The sequence below is a fragment of the Opisthocomus hoazin genome, unplaced genomic scaffold, assembly GCF_030867145.1.
Source record: "Opisthocomus hoazin isolate bOpiHoa1 unplaced genomic scaffold, bOpiHoa1.hap1 HAP1_SCAFFOLD_175, whole genome shotgun sequence".
Taxonomy (NCBI): Eukaryota; Metazoa; Chordata; class Aves; order Opisthocomiformes; family Opisthocomidae; genus Opisthocomus; species Opisthocomus hoazin.
In genome coordinates, this window is record NW_027448743.1 from 12,501 (window position 1) to 22,500 (window position 10,000).

Sequence of the window (10,000 nt, forward strand, 5' to 3'; positions counted from 1 at the left end):
GTCGGAAGCGCCGTGCGCGATAGGTAGGAGGCAGAACGGCCACGGCCAGGGCCGCCGGGCAACGCCCGAGTCTGCCGGCTGAGCCGCGGGTGACAAGCGTTCGAGTGCCGGCGACCGCCGCCCGTCTCGGCCCGGCCCTGGAGAAACCCCTCTTGGAGCCCTCGCTCCAGTCGGCAACGGCCACCGGAGCCTGCGGGCAAGCAGCGGCTTCGCGCGGCTTCTGGCAGTCGGAAGCGCCGTGCGCGATAGGTAGGAGGCAGAACGGCCACGGCCAGGTCCGCCGGGCAACGCCCGAGTCTGCCGGCTGAGCCGCGGGTGACAAGCGTTCGAGTGCCGGCGACCGCCGCCCGTCTCGGCCCGGCCCTGGAGAAACCCCTCTTGGAGCCCTCGCTCCAGTCGGCAACGGCCACCGGAGCCTGCGGGCAAGCAGCGGCTTCGCGCGGCTTCTGGCAGTCGGAACCGCCGTGCGCGATAGGTAGGAGGCAGAACGGCCACGGCCAGGGCCGCCGGGCAACGCCCGAGTCTGCCGGCTGAGCCGCGGGTGACAAGCGTTCGAGTGCCGGCGACCGCCGCCCGTCTCGGCCCGGCCCTGGAGAAACCCCTCTTGGAGCCCTCGCTCCAGTCGGCAACGGCCACCGGAGCCTGCGGGCAAGCAGCGGCTTCGCGCGGCTTCTGGCAGTCGGAAGCGCCGTGCGCGATAGGTAGGAGGCAGAACGGCCACGGCCACAGCCGCCGTGCAACGCCCGAGTCTGCCGGCTGAACCGCGAGTAGCTGCAGCGGTTCGATGGCGCTGGTCCGCGAGCGCCAGCCCTCTGCCCTAGTATACGGACAGCGAGGTCCCCGGCCCCGGCGGGCTCGAAGAGAACCGTCTTCCCCCAGCGGGGAGGCGCGCGAGCGCCGCCGACTCTTACCATGACGTAACTGGAGGCAGCGCAAAGCAGCGACCCCTTCGGCAGCTCCGAAGAAGAACCGGGCAAGACGTCTACCTGCCAGAACCGCGGTGGAGCCAAAGTCCCGCCGGAGCGAGGTAGACGAGGCATCCCTTTCCGCCGGCAGCTCCGGCGGCCACATCGGGCACACCGGACCCGGCGGACGGTAAAACGGGTAGACCTGGCCTCCCTGCCGGCAGAACGGGTAGACGAGGCCTCCCTGCCTGGAACCGGGTAGACCTGGCATCCCTGCCGGAAGCGGGTAGACCTGGCATCCCTGCCGGTAAAACGGGTAGACCTGGTCTCCCTGCCGGCAAAAAGGGTAGACCTGTTCTCCCTGCCGCCAGAACGGGTAGACCTGGCCTCCCTGCCGGTAAAACGGGTAGACCTGGTCTCCGTGCAGGTAAAACGGGTAGACCTGGCATCCCTGCCGGCAGAACGGGTAGACCTGGTCTCCCTGCCGGTAAAACGGGTAGACCTGGCCTCCCTGCAGGTAAAACGGGTAGACCTGTTATCCCTGCCGGCAAAACGGGTAGACCTGGCATCCCTGCCGGCAAAACGGGTAGACCTGGTCTCCCTGCCGGTAAATGGGTAGACCTGGTCTCCCTGCCGCTAGAACGGGTAGACCTGGCCTCCCTGCCGGCAGAACGGGTAGACCTGGCCTCCCTGCCGGTAAAACGGGTAGACCTGGCATCCCTGCAGGTAAAACGGGTAGACCTGGCATCCCTGCCGGCAAAACGGGTAGACCTGGCATCCCTGCCGGCAAAACGGGTAGACCTGGTCTCCCTGCCGGTAAATGGGTAGACCTGTTCTCCCTGCCGCCAGAACGGGTAGACCTGGCCTCCCTGCCGGTAAAACGGGTAGACCTGGTCTCCGTGCAGGTAAAACGGGTAGACCTTGCATCCCTGCCGGCAAAACGGGTAGACCTGGTCTCCCTGCCGGTAAAACGGGTAGACCTGGCCTCCCTGCAGGTAAAACGGGTAGACCTGTTATCCCTGCCGGCAAAACGGGTAGACCTGGCATCCCTGCCGGCAAAACGGGTAGACCTGGTCTCCCTGCCGGTAAATGGGTAGACCTGGTCTCCCTGCCGCTAGAACGGGTAGACCTGGCCTCCCTGCCGGCAGAACGGGTAGACCTGGCCTCCCTGCCGGTAAAACGGGTAGACCTGGCATCCCTGCAGGTAAAACGGGTAGACCTGGCATCCCTGCCGGTAAAACGGGTAGACCTGTTCTCCCTGCCGGTAAAACGGGTAGACCTGGCATCCCTGCCGGCAAAACGGGTAGACCTGGTCTCCCTGCCGGCAAAAAGGGTAGACCTGTTCTCCCTGCCGCCAGAACGGGTAGACCTGGCCTCCCTGCCGGTAAAACGGGTAGACCTGGTCTCCGTGCAGGTAAAACGGGTAGACCTGGCATCCCTGCCGGCAGAACGGGTAGACCTGGTCTCCCTGCCGCCAGAACGGGTAGACCTGGCATCCCTGCCGGCAAAACGGGTAGACCTGGTCTCCCTGCCGGTAAAACGGGTAGACCTGGCATCCCTGCAGGTAAAACGGGTAGACCTGTTATCCCTGCCGGCAAAACGGGTAGACCTGGCATCCCTGCCGGCAAAACGGGTAGACCTGGTCTCCCTGCCGGTAAATGGGTAGACCTGGTCTCCCTGCCGCTAGAACGGGTAGACCTGGCCTCCCTGCCGGCAGAACGGGTAGACCTGGCCTCCCTGCCGGTAAAACGGGTAGACCTGGCATCCCTGCAGGTAAAACGGGTAGACCTGGCATCCCTGCCGGCAAAACGGGTAGACCTGGTCTCCCTGCCGGTAAAACGGGTAGACCTGTTCTCCCTGCAGGTAAAACGGGTAGACCTGTTCTCCCTGCCGCCAGAACGGGTAGACCTGGCATCCCTGCCGGCAAAACGGGTAGACCTGGTCTCCCTGCCGGCAGAAGGGGTAGACCTGGTCTCCCTGCAGGTAAATCGGGTAGACCTGTTATCCCTGCCGGCAAAACGGGTAGACCTGGTCTCCCTGCAGCCAGAACGGGTAGACCTGGTCTCCCTGCCGGCAAAACGGGTAGACCTGGTCTCCCTGCCGGCAAAAAGGGTAGACCTGTTCTCCCTGCCGCCAGAACGGGTAGACCTGGTCTCCCTGCCGGTAAATGGGTAGACCTGGTCTCCCTGCCGGCAATATGGGTAGACCTGGCCTCCCTGCAGCCAGAACGGGTAGACCTGGCATCCCTGCCGGTAAATGGGTAGACCTGGCATCCCTGCCGGTAAAACGGGTAGACCTGGCATCCCTGCCGGCAATACGGGTAGACCTGGTCTCCCTGCCGCTAGAACGGGTAGACCTGGCATCCCTGCCGGTAAAACGGGTAGACCTGGCCTCCCTGCCGGCAATACGGGTAGACCTGGCCTCCCTGCCGGTAAAACGGGTAGACCTGGCATCCCTGCCGGCAGAACGGGTAGACCTGGTCTCCCTGCCGCCAGAACGGGTAGACCTGGCCTCCCTGCAGGTAAAACGGGTAGACCTGGCCTCCCTGCCGGCAGAAGGGGTAGACCTGGCCTCCCTGCCGGCAGAAGGGGTAGACCTGTCCTCCCTGCGGAGAGAGCGGGTCGCCCGTGCTGGAGGCCCGTATGCAGGGGTGCCTGCACGGGGTGGGAAGGGCCGGCGGCGGGCTGCCTGTGCTCTCTCAGCCGGGGCGGCGGTGGGGGGGCTTGCGGGGGGTGGCTGGGGTCGGCAGGCCGGCCCTGCCGGAGGCCCGTATGCAGGGGTGCCTGCACGGGGTGGGAAGGGGCGGCGGCGGGCTGCCTGTGCTCTCTCAGCCGGGGCGGCGGTGGGGGGGCTTGTGGGGGGTGGCTGGGGGCGGCAGGCCGGCCGTGCCGGAGGCCCGTATGCAGGGGTGCCTGCACGGGGTGGGAAGGGGCGGCGGCGGGGTGCCTGTGCTGTCTCAGCCGGGGCGGCGGTGGGGGGGCTTGTGGGGGGTGGCTGGGGGCGGCAGGCCGGCCCTGCCGGAGGCCCCTATGCAGGGGTGCCTGCACGGGGTGGGAAGGGCCGGCGGCGGGCTGCCTGTGCTCTCTCAGCCGGGGCGGCGGTGGGGGGGCTTGTGGGGGGTGGCTGGGGGCGGCAGGCCGGCCGTGCCGGAGGCCCGTATGCAGGGGTGCCTGCACGGGGTGGGAAGGGGCGGCGGCGGGGTGCCTGTGCTGTCTCAGCCGGGGCGGCGGTGGGGGGGCTTGCGGGGGGTGGCTGGGGGCGGCAGGCCGGCCCTGCTGGAGGCCCCTATGCAGGGGTGCCTGCACGGGGTGGGAAGGGCCGGCGGCGGGCTGCCTGTGCTCTCTCAGCCGGGGCGGCGGTGGGGGGGCTTGCGGGGGGTGGCTGGGGGCGGCAGGCCGGCCCTGCCGGAGGCCCCTATGCAGGGGTGCCTGCACGGGGTGGGAAGGGCCGGCGGCGGGCTGCCTGTGCTCTCTCAGCCGGGGCGGCGGTGGGGGGGCTTGCGGGGGGTGGCTGGGGGCGGCAGGCCGGCCCTGCCGGAGGCCCCTATGCAGGGGTGCCTGCACGGGGTGGGAAGGGCCGGCGGCGGGCTGCCTGTGCTCTCTCAGCCGGGGCGGCGGTGGGGGGGCTTGCGGGGGGTGGCTGGGGTCGGCAGGCCGGCCCTGCCGGAGGCCCGTATGCAGGGGTGCCTGCACGGGGTGGGAAGGGCCGGCGGCGGGCTGCCCGTGCTCTCTGAGCCGGGGCGGCGGTGGGGGGGGCTTGCGGGGGGTGGCTGGGGGCGGCAGGCCGGCCCTGCCGGAGGCCCGTATGCAGGGGTGCCTGCACGGGGTGGGAAGGGGCAGCGGCGGGCTGCCTGTGCTGTCTCAGCCGGGGCGGCGGTGGGGGGGCCTGCGGCGGGTGGCTGGGGGCGGCAGGCCGGCCCTGCCGGAGGCCCGTATGCAGGGGTGCCTGCACGGGGTGGGAAGGGCCGGCGGCGGGCTGCCTGTGCTCTCTCAGCCGGGGCGGCGGTGGGGGGGCTTGCGGAGGGGTGGCTGGGGTCGGCAGGCCGGCCCTGCCGGAGGCCCGTATGCAGGGGTGCCTGCACGGGGTGGGAAGGGCCGGCGGCGGGCTGCCTGTGCTGTCTCAGCCGGGGCGGCGGTGGGGGGGCTTGCGGGGGGTGGCTGGGGGCGGCAGGCCGGCCCTGCCGGAGGCCCGTATGCAGGGGTGCCTGCACGGGGTGGGAAGGGCCGGCGGCGGGCTGCCTGTGCTCTCTCAGCCGGGGCGGCGGTGGGGGGGGTTGCGGGGGGTGGCTGGGGGCGGCAGGCCGGCCCTGCCGGAGGCCCGTATGCAGGGGTGCCTGCACGGGGTGGGAAGGGCCGGCGGCGGGCTGCCTGTGCTGTCTCAGTCGGGGCGGCGGTGGGGGGGCTTGCGGGGGGTGGCTGGGGTCGGCAGGCCGGCCCTGCCGGAGGCCCGTATGCAGGGGTGCCTGCACGGGGTGGGTGGGCCTGCGGCGGGCTGCCTGTGCTCTCTGAGCCGGGGCGGCGGTGGGGGGGGCTTGCGGGGGGTGGCTGGGGGCGGCAGGCCGGCCCTGCCGGAGGCCCCTATGCAGGGGTGCCTGCACGGGGTGGGAAGGGCCGGCGGCGGGCTGCCTGTGCTCTCTCAGCCGGGGCGGCGGTGGGGGGGCTTGCGGGGGGTGGCTGGGGGCGGCAGGCCGGCCCTGCCGGAGGCCCGTATGCAGGGGTGCCTGCACGGGGTGGGAAGGGCCGGCGGCGGGCTGCCCGTGCTCTCTGAGCCGGGGCGGCGGTGGGGGGGGCTTGCGGGGGGTGGCTGGGGGCGGCAGGCCGGCCCTGCCGGAGGCCCGTATGCAGGGGTGCCTGCACGGGGTGGGAAGGGGCAGCGGCGGGCTGCCTGTGCTGTCTCAGCCGGGGCGGCGGTGGGGGGGCCTGCGGCGGGTGGCTGGGGGCGGCAGGCCGGCCCTGCCGGAGGCCCGTATGCAGGGGTGCCTGCACGGGGTGGGAAGGGCCGGCGGCGGGCTGCCTGTGCTCTCTCAGCCGGGGCGGCGGTGGGGGGGCTTGCGGAGGGGTGGCTGGGGTCGGCAGGCCGGCCCTGCCGGAGGCCCGTATGCAGGGGTGCCTGCACGGGGTGGGAAGGGCCGGCGGCGGGCTGCCTGTGCTGTCTCAGTCGGGGCGGCGGTGGGGGGGCTTGCGGGGGGTGGCTGGGGGCGGCAGGCCGGCCCTGCCGGAGGCCCGTATGCAGGGGTGCCTGCACGGGGTGGGAAGGGCCGGCGGCGGGCTGCCTGTGCTCTCTCAGCCGGGGCGGCGGTGGGGGGGGTTGCGGGGGGTGGCTGGGGGCGGCAGGCCGGCCCTGCCGGAGGCCCGTATGCAGGGGTGCCTGCACGGGGTGGGAAGGGCCGGCGGCGGGCTGCCTGTGCTGTCTCAGTCGGGGCGGCGGTGGGGGGGCTTGCGGGGGGTGGCTGGGGTCGGCAGGCCGGCCCTGCCGGAGGCCCGTATGCAGGGGTGCCTGCACGGGGTGGGTGGTCCTGCGGCGGGCTGCCTGTGCTCTCTGAGCCGGGGCGGCGGTGGGGGGGGCTTGCGGGGGGTGGCTGGGGGCGGCAGGCCGGCCCTGCCGGAGGCCCGTATGCAGGGGTGCCTGCACGGGGTGGGAAGGGCCGGCGGCGGGCTGCCTGTGCTCTCTCAGCCGGGGCGGCGGTGGGGGGGGTTGCGGGGGGTGGCTGTGGGCGGCAGGCCGGCCCTGCCGGAGGCCCGTATGCAGGGGTGCCTGCACGGGGTGGGAAGGGCCGGCGGCGGGCTGCCTGTGCTGTCTCAGCCGGGGCGGCGGTGGGGGGGCCTGTGGCGGGTGGCTGGGGGCGGCAGGCCGGCCCTGCCGGAGGCCCGTATGCAGGGGTGCCTGCACGGGGTGGGAAGGGCCGGCGGCGGGCTGCCTGTGCTCTCTCAGCCGGGGCGGCGGTGGGGGGGCTTGCGGGGGGTGGCTGGGGTCGGCAGGCCGGCCCTGCCGGAGGCCCGTATGCAGGGGTGCCTGCACGGGGTGGGAAGGGCCGGCGGCGGGCTGCCTGTGCTTTCTCAGCCGGGGCGGCGGTGGGGGGGCTTGTGGGGGGTGGCTGGGGGCGGCAGGCCGGCCCTGCCGGAGGCCCGTATGCAGGGGTGCCTGCACGGGGTGGGAAGGGCCGGCGGCGGGCTGCCTGTGCTCTCTCAGCCGGGGCGGCGGTGGGGGGGGTTGCGGGGGGTGGCTGGGGGCGGCAGGCCGGCCCTGCCGGAGGCCCGTATGCAGGGGTGCCTGCACGGGGTGGGAAGGGCCGGCGGCGGGCTGCCTGTGCTGTCTCAGTCGGGGCGGCGGTGGGGGGGCTTGCGGGGGGTGGCTGGGGTCGGCAGGCCGGCCCTGCCGGAGGCCCGTATGCAGGGGTGCCTGCACGGGGTGGGTGGGCCTGCGGCGGGCTGCCTGTGCTCTCTCAGCCGGGGCGGCGGTGGGGGGGGCTTGCGGGGGGTGGCTGGGGTCGGCAGGCCGGCCCTGCCGGAGGCCCGTATGCAGGGGTGCCTGCACGGGGTGGGAAGGGCCGGCGGCGGGCTGCCTGTGCTCTCTCAGCCGGGGCGGCGGTGGGGGGGGCTTGCGGGGGGTGGCTGGGGTCGGCAGGCCGGCCCTGCCGGAGGCCCGTATGCAGGGGTGCCTGCACGGGGTGGGAAGGGCCGGCGGCGGGCTGCCTGTGATCTCTCAGCCGGGGCGGCGGTGGGGGGGGTTGCGGGGGGTGGCTGGGGGCGGCAGGCCGGCCCTGCCGGAGGCCCGTATGCAGGGGTGCCTGCACGGGGTGGGAAGGGCCGGCGGCGGGCTGCCTGTGCTCTCTGAGCCGGGGCGGCGGTGGGGGGGGCTTGCGGGGGGTGGCTGGGGTCGGCAGGCCGGCCCTGCCGGAGGCCCGTATGCAGGGGTGCCTGCACGGGGTGGGAAGGGCCGGCGGCGGGCTGCCTGTGCTCTCTCAGCCGGGGCGGCGGTGGGGGGGCTTGCGGGGGGTGGCTGGGGGCGGCAGGCCGGCCCTGCCGGAGGCCCGTATGCAGGGGTGCCTGCACGGGGTGGGAAGGGGCGGCGGCGGGGTGCCTGTGCTCTCTGAGCCGGGGCGGCGGTGGGGGGGCTTGCGGGGGGTGGCTGGGGGCGGCAGGCCGGCCCTGCCGGAGGCCCGTATGCAGGGGTGCCTGCACGGGGTGGGAAGGGCCGGCGGCGGGCTGCCTGTGCTGTTTCAGTCGGGGCGGCGGTGGAGGGGCTTGCGGGGGATGGCTGGGGTCGGCAGGCCGGCCCTGCCGGAGGCCCGTATGCAGGGGTGCCTGCACGGGGTGGGTGGGCCTGCGGCGGGCTGCCTGTGCTCTCTGAGCCGGGGCGGCGGTTGGGGGGGCTTGCGGGGGGTGGCTGGGGGCGGCAGGCCGGCCCTGCCGGAGGCCCGTATGCAGGGGTGCCTGCACGGGGTGGGAAGGGGCGGCGGCGGGGTGCCTGTGCTCTCTGAGCCGGGGCGGCGGTGGGGGGGCTTGCGGGGGGTGGCTGGGGGCGGCAGGCCGGCCCTGCCGGAGGCCCGTATGCAGGGGTGCCTGCACGGGGTGGGAAGGGCCGGCGGCGGGCTGCCTGTGCTCTCTCAGCCGGGGCGGCGGTGGGGGGGCTTGCGGGGGGTGGCTGGGGGCGGCAGGCCGGCCCTGCCGGAGGCCCGTATGCAGGGGTGCCTGCACGGGGTGGGAAGGGCCGGCGGCGGGCTGCCTGTGCTCTCTCAGCCGGGGCGGCGGTGGGGGGGCTTGCGGGGGGTGGCTGGGGGCGGCAGGCCGGCCCTGCCGGAGGCCCGTTTGCAGGGGTGCCTGCACGGGGGTGGGTTGGGGGGGGCGGCGGGAATTTTTTGGTTTTTGTTGCTTTTTTATTTCTTTTTCCGCTTTTGAAACAGAGACGCCGCCCCGTCCTCGGGCGTTTCAGCCGAGCTGATGGAAAGCGGCGCCCCTTCCCGTCGCTTGCGGGGGGGGGTGGTGCAGGAGGGGGGAGGCGGCGCGCGCCTGAAATTCCCCTCGCCACCCCCCGTTTCCGAGACTTCGCCGTATCTAGTGGAAGGCGCTAAGCTTGGCCGGACTGTCTCGCTGAAGGCTTTCTTACTCTGCATCGGTTCTGACGGTGGGCGAGAAAAAAAAACAAAACCAAAGCAGAGCAGGGAAACAGTTACAAAAAGTTCTTGAGAGCCAGCACCGGCCCGCCCATCGGCAGACGGAGCGGCGCCCGGGGTCAACGAGTGCCACCCTGCTGCTTAGCAACCGGAACCCGAGCCGGCCCGCCCCGCCCACCCGCCGGCAAGGGGCGGGCGCTTCCCCGCGGCAGAAGGGGGAGACAGAGACTGAGAGACGGGGTCGAGGAGCAGGCGGGGAGCCTTGCGCTGAGGTAGGCTGGGGACGGGGCCTCTTTTCCGAGAAGATTGAGGTTTGAGTCGGGGGGGGGGGGGGGGGGCGGCGGCAGGGGCTGCTTGTGCGCTCTCGGCCGGGGCGGCGGTGGGGGGGTGGCGGGGTGGGGGGGGGCAGCGGAGCGCCCGTGCCGGAGGCCCGTATGCAGGGGTGCCCGCACCGGGGGGGGGGTGGGGGGGGGCGGCGGCAGGGGCTGCTTGTGCGCTCTCGGCCGGGGCGGCGGTGGGGGGGGGCTTGCGGGTGGGGGTGCGGCGGCCGGGCTGCCGTGCCGGAGGCCCGTTTGCAGGGGTGCCTGCACGGGGGGAGGTGGGGGGGGGGGGGGGGGGGTGGGGCGGGGCGGCGGGAATTTTTTGGTTTTTGTTGCTTTTTTATTTTTTTTCCGCTTTTGAAACACAGACGCCGCCCCGCCTTCGGGCGTTTCAGCCGAGCTGATAGAAAGCTGCGCCCCTTCCCGTTGCTTGCGGGGGGGGTTGGTGCCGCGGAAGGGGGTGGCGGGGGGGGCGGGAACGGGACGGGGACGGGGACGGGGACGGGGACGGGGACGGGGACGGGGACGGGGACGGGTCTGGCCGACGGGTCTGGACGACAGCGCCCCCCCCACCCCGCGTCCCGGCCGGCCACCACGTCTACCCGGGACCGGGTCGGCGGGGAGGACAGGTCTACCCGGGACCGGGTCGGCGGGGAGGACAG